At 33.9% G+C, this 13202-nt stretch overlaps 1 protein-coding gene across 14 annotated transcripts in view; it reads left to right on the top strand.

The window, feature by feature from the left end:
- The window catches only part of LOC106025699 (uncharacterized), a 142435-nt gene that overhangs the window by 18940 nt on the left and 110293 nt on the right, over positions 1-13202 (top strand). For all 14 annotated transcript variants that reach the window (XR_010046416.1, XR_002789110.2, XR_002789108.2 and 11 more), the window contains exons 2-3: positions 5688-5808; positions 6823-6925. The gene's annotated coding sequence lies outside the window, so the exon portion shown is untranslated. The remainder of the gene's footprint in view (positions 1-5687; positions 5809-6822; positions 6926-13202) is intronic.

The following is a 13202-nucleotide window of genomic DNA, read 5'->3' as shown; positions in this document are numbered from 1 at the left end:
AAATCCAGAGTTACCTTTTCCTTTTTTATGTAGTCTATGCAATGTTCACATCACAGATGACTTTTTATTTGAAAATTAGTGTCTTTTTTTTTCTGTAAGCAGTCAGTTTACCCGAATACTAAAGGGAAAATAGCACAAATAGAATAATGTGGAAACAAGTGTTAAAAAGCTCTATGGAGAAAAACCTCATTCTAAAAATAGCAATTTAGAATTACATGCATGTACTTTTTCTTTCAAGTTTTTACTCTAGCAAATTTAATTCATTCTTAGTCTAGATGACTAAGCTTGAGTCATATTATTCACACGATGACATGATCTCTTAAGAAAAAATAGCAGCAAAACCGAGGATTGGAGTTATAGATATTATTGTAAAGCCATCTTTTCCCAAATCTTTTACCGGTTTAATAAATTGTTTGCTTCCTTCTATGAAAACATACACTTGGGGATTTATAATAATAGTAATCATATAGTTTAAGGTGGATGAAACTACTAATACTAACTTTTTAAATTCTAGAAATATTGTCAAGATACTTGTATCTTAATCAGTAAACCAGATAGCATATTTTCTTCAAAGATGGTGGGCTAAATTGTTTCATGGGTCTGCAGTTCCTAGTAGGAAATCTCAGCATATCAGATTGGAAATGCAGGATCTAGTGTAATCCAGTATCAGAATTTAGTATCCATTTTATTAAGGCCTTAGCTACTCTGATCACACATATTAAACTCGATTTTTTTCATTTCTATCTGGGAAGGCTTTTTGTATGGGATTGTGTAGGTGTGAATGTTTTAAAAGGCAATTGTGTGTTTAATGTAATTTCTGATGAACATCCGCTGTATATGGAACCTTCTACACTGATTAAAATTTCCCATGTTGCTCCAGCAGGAAGATGAAACTAAAAAAAAAGTATCTCTAAGATTATGGTGTCTAAAATATAGGTTCTGTTTCTATTTACTTCTTAGTAACTTAATTTTAATCCAATTTGAAAAGTTTTCAAAACTATCAGTGGTTGCAAGTTTTCTATGGAGACAATCAATACACAATTTATAGCTATGAATTCAGAGTTTTTCTTTGGGTTAAAAGGGCAGAATTGTCTTTAGCCAATGTTAAATTTTCATATTGTGAACATTTCCCCATGTCCTGCTTTGAATCCTCAGCTCTTTAGGATTTTCCTCATTACTGAATTCTTAGAAAAATTATGTTTCTTTTATCTTAGAGGATATAACCAACATAGATTTATTGAATTTTTGTCATGTTTAAGGCATATGGATAGAGAAAGATATAATTCTGCACTTAGAAGGATAATAATTTCCACGGTACTTTACCAAAATTTAATATATTATGTTTTCTTAATATATCCTTACGATTTTATCAATATTACCATAGTGAGACCATAAGGGAGAATACATATAGTTTTCCATTGCTGTTTACTTTTTGAAAAAGTTCTTGGAATTGTAATATGGGGACCACCATAATTATAGTATTCTTAATATGTATTTTGAATGAGTATGGCATTTTCTAGCTTCAAGTCAGTTCTTTAAAAATAAGATCTTAGAATTTTTTACCATACTCTAAAACATTTTATTTAAATTGCATATGTTAATTTATTTTTCTTCAAATAAAAAATTGCTAGCTGGCCAGGGTAGTGCACGCTTGTAATCCCAGATTTCTGGGAGGGTGATGTAGGAGAATGATAAATTTGAGCCTAATCTGTGTGGTTTAGCAACAGAGTGAGAGCATGTCTCCACTGAGAAACAAAAAATAAAAACAACAACAAAAAAAAAAAAAGAAAAAAAAAAAGAAAACAAGAAGGGTGTGTGACTCAAGGCCCTGGGTTCAATTTCTAGTTCAGCCAAGAAAAGAAAAAAAGTTGCATAGCAGTATGCAACTCTTTGAAAAAAAGCATTATAAAGAGGCTTTATGGAAGCCACTTATTTTAGCTAGACACAGGTTCATATTTGTAAAATTCAACTAACAAAGTGTGAGTTAAAGTTAGAAAGGCAAGATATGTTTTCTAGATATTAAAAATATTATGCTTTGGTCTTGATATTAATATTGAAAATATAGTTTTGACCATGTTTGTATACTCATCAAAGCTTATTAAGTGATGCTAAGAAAAACTATTATTTAACTTTCTCACAAGAAGTGGGTTGTTAGTATATTTTCCAATAAATTTGACCAGTGAAAATAGCCGTTTTTGATAAAATATTGACAGAAATACCATCATTTTCTGTATAAAACTGCAGTTTTTCTTGAATGGATTATGAATTTTTATTGTTTTTAATATGTAAATATAGACAAGTTTCCATTTAAAAATATTGCAATTGGTAGTCAAAGTGTAAAGTGCTTGCTTTGATATGATGGGTCATTTTGAATTTTGATGATTTATTTAGTTTTACATTATTTAGCTATTTCTCAAAGTAACTAATTTCCAAAGTAAGTTCTTTTACATTATTATTATTATTATTATCATTATTATTCTCTGTGCTAGGGAGTGACTCCTGGGCCTGTATACTAAGTAAATGCTTTGCTGCTGAGATCAACTCCCAGCCCTAGTTAATTTTTTTGAGAGAAGTGTTTTATAAGATTCATATTTATAAAGAGGCAAACATGTCACTAATACCTGTAGCAGGTTACAGTGGATTTAACCACACTACTAGGGTTATCCTTGATGCCACTGTAAGGTACAAGGGTAGTTTTTTGGAATGACTAAGGTTTAGTGATCTGAGGGAGTAAGAGTGATACTGTGGAATTTTGAAAACCACATGCTAACTCTGTCTGTGACAAAGTCCCAAGTCACTGAGATTCTATTTGTACTTTAGTTCTAAGATTAAGTTCAAATATATTTTGAGTTTTGACATACAATTTTAAAAATTCTGAAAGTCTTGCATTTTATAATAAGGAACTAACCAAAGGCCAGATTTTTATATACAGTATGTATAATCAAGACTTTTGCTCTTACATAAGCTTGTTTAATTATTTTCTTATCCAAGAGAAGTATAAGTCCTTAACTTACGGATTTTTCTTTTACATACATAGTGAAACCCTATTATGATCATTACATGCTAATCACATTTTATATATTAGTTAATTCATTACTGTAAAAGATAAAATTCCCATTTTACTAATGAAGTGTTTGAAGCCCAACCATGGTTAAGTAATTTGCTCAAGTCATACAGCTAGTGAGTGGCAGAGCAAGGCTTTCCCCTGAAATACGTGTCCTGGGCACCTTCCTGGGCTCTGGTGATGTCATTGCTCCTTAGTGAGTAACTCATTATACTTTCTTTTTCAAATGGGTAAATCCTGTCCTCACAGTTACAAATAGTGCATAAGACAACTCTGTAATAAAGCAAAGAAACATTTGTGTAACTTCACATTATTTTATGTCCTAGTATCTATAGAACAATACATTTGATTAGTTAATGTCTATTGCATAGAATGAAGGAAAAGTCCTGCCTATTCCACCGAGATTTTTGGCCCCAGGTTGGTTGACTTAGCTATTAAATAGCACAGGTGATATTGAAGATTGAACAGCAAGACATTTAAAAATTTCTGCTTTCTAATCTCAGTTTAGGATATTTTAATATTTTTAGTGACTTTTCAGGAGGGTAAAAACATGGCTTCTGTCAGCAGGTGTATTATTTTTCTAGAGCTGTGATAAAAAATACTACCAAGTGGGTGGCTTGAACAACAGAAGTTTATTGTATCACAGTTTTGGAAGCTAGGAATCCAGCATCAAAGCGTCGGCAGGGTTGGCTTCCTCTCAGTGTGGAGGAGAAGCTCCTCGCTGCTGGAGATTTGTTGGCAGCTGTGGATGTTTCTTGGCTTTTGGATGCACCCTGATGTCTGCTTTTACTTTTCCATGGTGTCCTCTGTCGATGTCTGTCTGTCTCTGTGTCCAGCTTTCCCTGTTTATCAATTTGCCTGCCTTATTACATGAGGGTCCACCCGAATGGACTAATGGAACTAAGAGCTAGAACATCAGCATTTTTGGGAGGATAGAATCCATAACAAAAGTCCTTTTTCAGAGACAGCATATTTGAAATTGCCTTAGCAGTGCTTATATACATAGATTTGAAGTGAAGCAACACTGTGGTATAATTATATGAACGTCCATAAATGTATAAATGTTATAGAAGAGAACAGATTTTGCTCCTGTTTATTCTTACAAAAATTGTGGGATGAGTGAACTGGGTAACTTGAGAGTAGTTTTTAAAAAGTAAATATGATTGACTATAAAAATATGTAGGCTAGGTAAGATCATTGTAGCTGGTGGTATGATGAAGTTTGGGTTTCCATAGGCGTTTGGGGTAAAAAAAGATATTGCAGAGGAAGATGGGCCATGGTTGTGTCCTGATATAGGAATAATTATGCTGTGCATATTGGCTGTGGTGATGAAAGCAGGCTTTATGGCCAATTATGTTGTCAAGGACTCCTGGCTCAGACCCTTTAACTATTTAACTATTAAACTTCAAGACATTGCTGTAGGATTTATTTTTAATTTTATTCTGTAGATATCTGGGAGATATCAACAATGAAAAGAAAAACATAGCCCATAGCCTTACTCCTCAGAGCTAGTCGTTATTACCACAGTATTTTGGCATCTTGGTATAATGCCTGTCAAGTTCCTGCTATGTCACTGAGCTTATATCACATAAACAGCTTCGTAAAATAAATTAAAATCCTTAATATTCTCTGAATGTGTATTGAAACTTGATATCCACTGAATAACGGACCTGATGGTTACCGGCAGTGAATTGGGTCACTGTATTTCTCTGTACAGCAATAGACTGGCTTTGTCTCCTGTGACCAAATCCTTTGCTTTGATTCTTGTCCCCCGACCTCTCTGGTGCTACAGCCAGGATCCTTTTAAAGACCATGTCGTTCTGGCTTAACTCCTTTAGTGAGGGTACAAGTCCAGCTTTTGTCCAATCAAAAGTCTCTGCAGGCTTTTCTTTTGCATTTTTCATCTCTTCTTCTATTTTCCTCAGAACTACGCAAAGTTCTCAGGATTCTGTGTACCCTTTTGCACTTCCATGATTTTTCATGTCCTCCTTTTGCTAAGAATTTCCATTCTCTTCTTGTCCCTCTGTCTGGCAGTTGCTCGTCCCACCCCACACCCTGGTGCTGAGGATTGAACCCGGGCCCTCACACACAGCTACACCCTTCTTTCACTTTCTATGTTGACACAAAGGTCTTGCTAAACTGCCCATGCTGGGTTCAGACTTGCCAACCTCCTACCTCAGATTTCCAGAGAGCTGGGATTACAGGCATGTGCCATTGTTAGTTTTAATTTTTAGTACTTATCCAAAATGACATTTCCTCTTGGTAGGCTTTAGTTTAAGCTGTGTTTTCTTTCCTTTTAGTATACATAGCATTTTCTATAAAACTTGTTATAAATATGATCACAGGGTATCCTAGTGACCAATTTCCATCCTTTTCTTTCTTATTAGACTGCCATTCAGTGTGTTCCAAGGCACTCTAAACATGGGGAATCAAAATGAAGAGGAACTTTAGGAATCTGAAGTTTAGAGGAGGTTATGTAGATTTCATAAGTGGGTGGGCAATGGTGGTAAGGGACTCAAATGACATGGAGTTAAGAGGAAATACCTAAAGACCATTAGAGTGGAATTGTGACTGGCAGCGTTTGTACAGTACTTTAAAATTAACCAAATGTGTTTGTTTACAGGGGGCAGTAGATGTGCATCATGGCATTCAGCAGAGGTTCTCAGCAGTTCTGTTGAGATTTCCTGATCTCTACTTGCAAGAGGATCCTCCGAGCTTCATCTTGGTGGCACCTGTCATCCTTGGTAGGAGACTGTGCTTTCCTACCCATCCTTCCTGTTCTAGCACAGCAGCTGTGTTAGAATTTAGCTGTTTGTTTTTATAAATAACTCTGGAAAACTGAAGGAAAAATGTTTCAGTAATATCAACAGTGTGACTTATTTGAGCTTCTGTATTATGCCTTGTTATTTTTATACTGCTTTATGGAACCTTCAAATATATCCTTTCTTATCATAACCACTTAGTATTGTGATTGTGTTTGAATTTTATCCAGTCGTTAACTGCTTTCACTGGTTTTTAACAGTTTAAGTCTAGTTTCTTATTTTCTTAACTAATAGAGTGCTCCTAACATTAATTTTACTCATAAACAATGTATTCCAGTAATATTTAATTGGCTTTTTTCAATTCCCATGAAAGCTAGAAATGAACAAAGTTCCATTATCAAAAATCAGTAGAAATAAATGTCTTATCACAAAATCTCTGTATTAACAAGAATATATTCTGGAGCTAGTAACTGAAGCACTTTTTCTTCATATAAAGTGGGAGTATTTTTCAGAATTCTGGGAAATGTCAAAGTAATTTTGGCTGTAGTCATACTGAATTTAATGCTATTGAGAATATTGCTAACATTAACAAAAATATTCTGTAATTTCCTCAGTTATTGCTACTGGTGATGAGGGATATAAACTTGGCACGCTTTCATGTTTTGCGCATTATCATTATGCACTTCTGATTTCACATGTCAGAAACAATCTTTATTTTTGTTAAGACAGCTGAGAACATTTTTAGTTAGGGGGAGAGGTCAGGCTCTGATTACTTGTATATCAGTGATATGTAGAACACAATGAATGTATATGAGTAGAAACATAGAACTTTTTAATATAAGTATTACACAGTATTTGCATGTTTTTTGAGTTTTTTAAATTTTCATTTTTGATTGAATCAGCACACAATACTTTGGGGAAAAGACAGGTTTTATTTCTGTATTGATTATTCTATTTTGTTATTTTCTGTGACCACTGGTAACACTCATCTTGCAGATGTAAGCTATTGTTCAGCAGGGAGCTTTGGCAAGAGAATTGGCTGGATCAACAAGTCTATTTTCACCATAGAAAAACAATTTGAAGCTCATCTTTATTGATGGTAAGTCAGTGTCATCTTCATAGATGACTGATTGTATTATTTTATGTTCGTAGTGTTATGAAACAACAATTTGGTTTAAATTTTGTTTTATAAGAGATTATTGGGATGTTGAACTATGATGTTTTACTCCCAGCGTCTGTGCTATCGCACAGAAATTAGTCTAACAACGAAATAGAATGGAAATAACGATTTGTTGTTTCTGAATATATTTAAAGTCAGGCTTTGTTTTTAAGGTGAGATCTCACTGTGTTGCCCAGATTAGTCTCAAACTCTTTGGTTCCGGGAATCCTCCTGCCCTGGCTTCCTGAGGGACTGGGAATACAAGTGAATGTCACCAACCAAGCTAAAAACTGGCTTCATATAACACATACTGACTGATGATTCGTGGCACTTATTTGAATGACTATTAATGAGGAAAGAATGACAAATTGATTACATATGTTATATGCTTACTTTAAAATATATTATTGATTTCAGGAATTTCAGGATAAGTGCAATATCATGTACAGATTGTCTCCCATTCTCAAATAAAATTATTTGGTCATTCAACTAGCATCCATTGATAGTGCTTGTCACAGGCTGCTGTTACAGAGATACAGCAGATGTCTCCATATGTTTAATACTATTGCAAGGTTCAGTAGTATATTCACATAGCAATTTGTAGTCCAGACGAATACAATGTAATGCATATTTAATAACCACAGCTTCATTTTGCTGAATTAATACATTTGTGATTTACTCAATATTTCTTACCTAATCATAAAGTATGTGTATGTATGAGTAGTATTTGTGCGTGTGCATGTGTGTATATGTATTTATATGTATCTGAATATATCTGAGTAACTCGGTACAAGTACCGATGTAACTTTTGGCCTCTTTATTCTAGTTGCTTTCACCTGACTCCTCATAATCATCAGATTACAAAGTAAATTTTCTTTTAAGTCTTGCTTTACTAGTACCTTTTTTCCCCAAACATAACTTTACTGTGTATGTTTGAGGTTTACACTATGATATTATGGAATTTATATAGATAGTAAAATGGTTACTGTACTGAAGTTAAGTATAATTATATATAATATGTGGTAACAAAATTACTTTTGCATTACAAGGACAGTTAACATTTACTTATATAACAAATCTGAACACAAATGTATTACTTACAGTCTTCATGTTTTATATTAGGTCTCTACATCTGTTCATCCTATATATCTGCTACACTGTATCTTATGACACCTTCCCTTTCCCTCTCTCAAACACCCATTATCATAGTGTTAGTCATTTTTAAAAAAGATTGCCCATGTATGTGAAATCATGTACTGTTTTTCCTCTGTGTCCGCATGTTGGCTATTGGGAATAATAATATAATGCTCCTAGAATTATAGATGTATTTATGAGGTGGTGGATTGATTTTGGATATGTACTCAGAAGAAGGTTTCTTGAATTAGATACAGTTCTTTTGAATTTCTTTAGAATTATTCACATTGTTTCCCATAAAAAATATTCATTTCAAAAATAGTTATTGTCTTTTAAGTTTTTCTTCTCTGCAGTATAAATAAATCCTGAAGTTTAGCTCAGCGGCATAAGCACCTGCCTTGCAAGCAGGCAGTCGTGAGTTCGATCCCTGGTACTGATAAAAAGGAAAAAGGCAAAAAACAAAACAAAACAAAACAAAACAAAAAAAAAACAGTTGGTAGAACTGTTTTCACTGAAATCCTGCCTACTTTTAGATATGAAGATGTACATGTAGACATCACATGATTATAACCAGCACAACCATCTATATTAAATGTTTCTGAAGAGACTATGTAGTGAAAAAATAGTATGGAGAAAGATTTTGAAAAAATATACTGTTTGGAGAAGAGTTTGTGATTGAACAGTTTTGCTCACAAAAGGATTTCATTATAACAATTATAGGCATAAGTGCTCTAAACACCAGCACACCCAACTTCACAAAGCATTACTGGTTCATAAAATATCAGATAAACATTGGTACAATTATAGTGGGGGTCCTCAATGTCCTATTGTCCCAAAACACACAAATCAAGTAGACAAAAAAAATCAACAAATAAATAAGAAAGAAGTTGAACCAAACCTTTGAACAAATGGACTTGAGAAACTCAAAATATAAATGAAGAGCAAAATAAAAGATAGTAAATGGGAAATAGTGAGACAGATCCTGTGCAAAAGGGAAGGAGACCAAGAAAAAGAGGGAGGAGAGAAGGAAGAGAAGGGAAGAGGATAAAAATGAATTAGGATTTATTATGTGTAGTACCACAACGCACGAAGACTGTAGTCACTGTGCACTGCAAAAATGGACTAACTAAAAAGGATGTCAGCATTTCTATAGTAAAATAGGACTTTCCTTCCCTGTTTGTAATTGCTAAGTGTAACTTGATACATTTTTCAAAATATAGGCTCTTAAAAACATTATTTTTAGATGATTTGACTCTGCATTACTATTATCATTTTCCCAATGATTCTACTCTAAACCTTCTCACTTTTACTAGGCTTTTGATACTTCTTTAATATTATAATGCAAGCAAGTCAGAAACTATTTAATGTATAATTTTGAGTTCACAATACCTAGCAGAATTTTATTATTGTATGTAATAAAATTTCATTATTGAGTAACTTTTGCTTAGTTTTATTCTAAGTACTTTCTGTATCTCATTCCATCTTCACGTTGCCATATAAAACAGCACTAATTCTGCCTTGTTTATAGACAAGGAAACTAGACTTAACGAGTTAAGTACATCAGGTCAGTACCCGGCCTAGAACTCAAACTGAACTCTTCACCTCCATGTTGCTGCTGTGTGTGCTGGGTTGAGCTGTGTAATTTTATTTTTCCCCCTCAGTGCTGGAGACTGAACTCAGGACCTTGTGCACCCCAAGAAAGCATTCTACCACTGACCTGCAGGGCCACCCGCCTGCAGCTTTTTGTGTGTGACCACCGATAGGCCGCTTCACTTTCGAAGCCTCGTCTAGCTAGTTTAAAATGAGTTTGTGCTATGAAACTTTTGATTGTGGCAAACTGAAAATGTGTCGAAGCCAAAACATTTGCTTTTTTTTTTTTAAACATTGTGTGGACATAACTTTTGACAATCTTTTGTTAAGTACCATAGTTATGGCTATGTGTGTGTAATGTGTACATGTCACATGTATGTGCTCTTTAAGTAGAATCTTGGTGGTGCTTCTTGGGGAGACTTAGCTGATGTATTTTGAATGTCTCTGCTACTCTCAGGTAGTAGGATTGCTGTTTGATTCTTGTTTTCTAACAGCCAAGATCTTGGTTCTAGGGAAATATTTGCATATAAACATTAAATGCATCATCTAAAATGGTATTAGTTGTCTAACAAAATGTGAAACATTATTTTGAGTATTGTTGAAGACAACCAAATGTGTAAGTATTTGGGCTTTATAGATGCCTATGTTTCAGTGTTTTTTAAAATTCAAAGTGCTTTAATGGTTTTCCTTGTTTATAGAATATGGATATTATTATGCTTAGTCTGTACTCTAGGTCTTCTATGGTTGGGCCATTCAGACTGCTTCAGACTTACTCTGGCAACCAACATCACAGACCCTCCTTATAGGTAAATTCCATTTAAGCTACCTGCTTGTAGTCTTGCTACCATGATGAGTCATTTTGCATTTTTATTCTCATTCATATTTTCCTTCTGATCACTGCAGTCTTTACTCTTTGCTCTTCTGCTAAGCACCAACTTTTCATTTGAGATTCAGCTTTCTGAACTCTATGTACCCTATCTGGGCAACTACCTCTATCACTGAGCCTTTCCAGGACATGAGTCTACTCTAGAGCCTGTATTGTATTGCTTTCATTTGTTTGCATGCTTCTTTCTTGCTAGTTTACAGCTACTGTAAGGGTAAGTGCCACTAAATACGGTGGGATGTGCCTGAATGCCAGCACTCTGGGAGCTGAGTAGAAGAGCAAGTCTAGCCCAACTTGGGTGACCTAGTCACTTAGCAAGACCCTGTCTCAAAATAAAAAATAAAAAGAGGTCGGAATGTAGCTCAGTGCAGAGGTCCTGGATTCAATTCCCAGACTCCCTCCCCACAAAAAGCAAGTACAAAGACTGCAAGTTTAGTGCATTTTTGTATACCTAGTTTTTAAGCATAATCCTTGGCTTAAGAAACACTTTCTGAATGAGTAGTTACTCTCTGTAGGAAAGCAAAGGGAATTTTGGTGATTGTGTGGTAGTGGAGGTAAAGTGAATCCCATGGTGGAGTACTTCTGTGCTAAGTGCACAAAGCTCTCACCATTCTTGTACGAGCTTCTGGGAGTCAGTGTGCATTGTGTGCCTAGAGTTCTGTTACCTTCAATAACCAGACATTTACTTGATTTCAGAAATGAATATAATAAATCTTAACTCTATTATTTTCCTTAGGGAGAGCTACATGTACTCTGGTGTTGTACAATCCATTTAATGTTGGGAAAGATTCTTCTACTTAAAAATTATAGAAAGGAAATAAATGGATGAGCCCATTCATTATCACATTGAAAGTTTCAGTAATTTTAAACCTAATTCTCATGCCATGCAATCCTGATTAAAAGCTTACTAGGGCAAGTACTACTAGAATGATACATTTTTATATGGTTCAGCTGTTTTACATTTTGTAAAATACTCATTTATCATATTACTCCTTTAGTAATATGCCAAACTTTTAGTTGGTTTTTTAATTTTGTCTGTTTGTAACTTTATAATATTATTATATAATACCATAATACTTAGTGCATACTAATCATATAATACTATATTATATACTATATTATATAATAATGATATAATAATTAGAGATTAAATGTTACTTTACCATCAGGTTACTTTGTACTTTCATCTGAGGAAATATTGTACAATGAAGATATTAAAAAGAAGGTTATGCTTCCTAATATAACTAGATTCTGTTAAATTACTCTTTTATTTTATATAGAAATTACTTAAAAAGATATGCTGAATTAAGATAAATTATGCCAAGCAGAATTTTCACTACATAACTTACACAAAATAGAGATAGATTTTTGTGATTAAAAGGCATAAAATTTTCCTTGTTTAAGCGGTAGGTATTAAGACTTCATTTCATTGAAAGACATTACCTACTCTAGTCATTTGATTTGTACATTCTTTAGCTTATTTAATAGTCAAAAAGTTCTAAGTAAATATGTGTGATTTAATTTGTGCTGCTGAGAAGCAGTGATCAAAAATGGCAATAAAAGTCACATAGTGAAATAAGAATGCTAAAAAAAAGCCAAGGATTTTATTGTGGTGCATTATTCATTCAATTTCTGGCAGCCTTTATGCTTACAAATCACTTGATGGACTAACTAGACATTTTTAAAGTGAGTTATGAATCAGGTTCACTTTTCCTGGTTGGTAGTTGGCGCATGCTGTAACTCTTCCATTTTGTGATATATCAGATTCTTGAACAGTACTAAGAAAAACAATCAAGCCTTTCTTTCAGGACAACCAAATTGCCTTTCCATAAAATGAAATGCAGTTGGTAACATTTTTACAATGCATTGTAATTTCTGTCTTTGGATTTCAGAGTGGAATCCAGTGATGATATTATTTTTCACAGTGAAAAACTCTTTAGAATGAGTTTGTGACAGACATAGAACTTGCATGTGATACTGGTTCTGTAGGTAGCTTGGGAAATTTCTTGAGGCTAGGTGGTTAAAAGAAGTTATATTTTCTTTTGTTAGTTTTAGACATATATGATGAAAAACTTGTGTATGTTAAGAATGTTTTTCTCTAAAGAAAATATAGTGTATTTCTGAAATGTCTTATAATGAAGTCCTGATGTTGCAAACTTTAAAATATGGAGTATTCTAATGCTTCCTAAGAGGAAGCATCTGTTTTTTGGGTAGAGGAGAATCCATAGTGACCTGAATCTTGAGTTTTTCCATTTGTAAAACTGAATCACAGGGACCAACTCCATTTTCAAATGTGTCTTTATTCTCTTGGCTGAATACAATTTCTCAATGTGCTTCTGTAGTGAATGACAAAAAATTAAAAGCAATTTCATTAAAAAATTCTATCCACCCAAACAATTGAGAACAAAATGGGTTTATAGATTGTAATTTATCAACAAATTTTGGGGCTTTGGAGGCAGCTCAGTGGTAAGGTGCTGATCTAACATGTGGGTGAAGCCTTGGATTCAATAACCACCAGCAGTGCCATCACCACCACAACCACCAAAAACAAAACAAAACAAGACAAACAAAAACCAACCAACCAAAACATAGCAAAACCCCAAAAATACC

Source organism: Cavia porcellus, unplaced genomic scaffold (assembly GCF_034190915.1).
Source record: "Cavia porcellus strain 051 isolate PalLab524CR breed Dunkin Hartley unplaced genomic scaffold, mCavPor4.1 scaffold_2, whole genome shotgun sequence".
NCBI lineage: Eukaryota > Metazoa > Chordata > Mammalia > Rodentia > Caviidae > Cavia > Cavia porcellus.
Note: the sequence above shows the minus strand (reverse complement) of the source record. Positions and strands in the feature narration are given on the sequence as shown.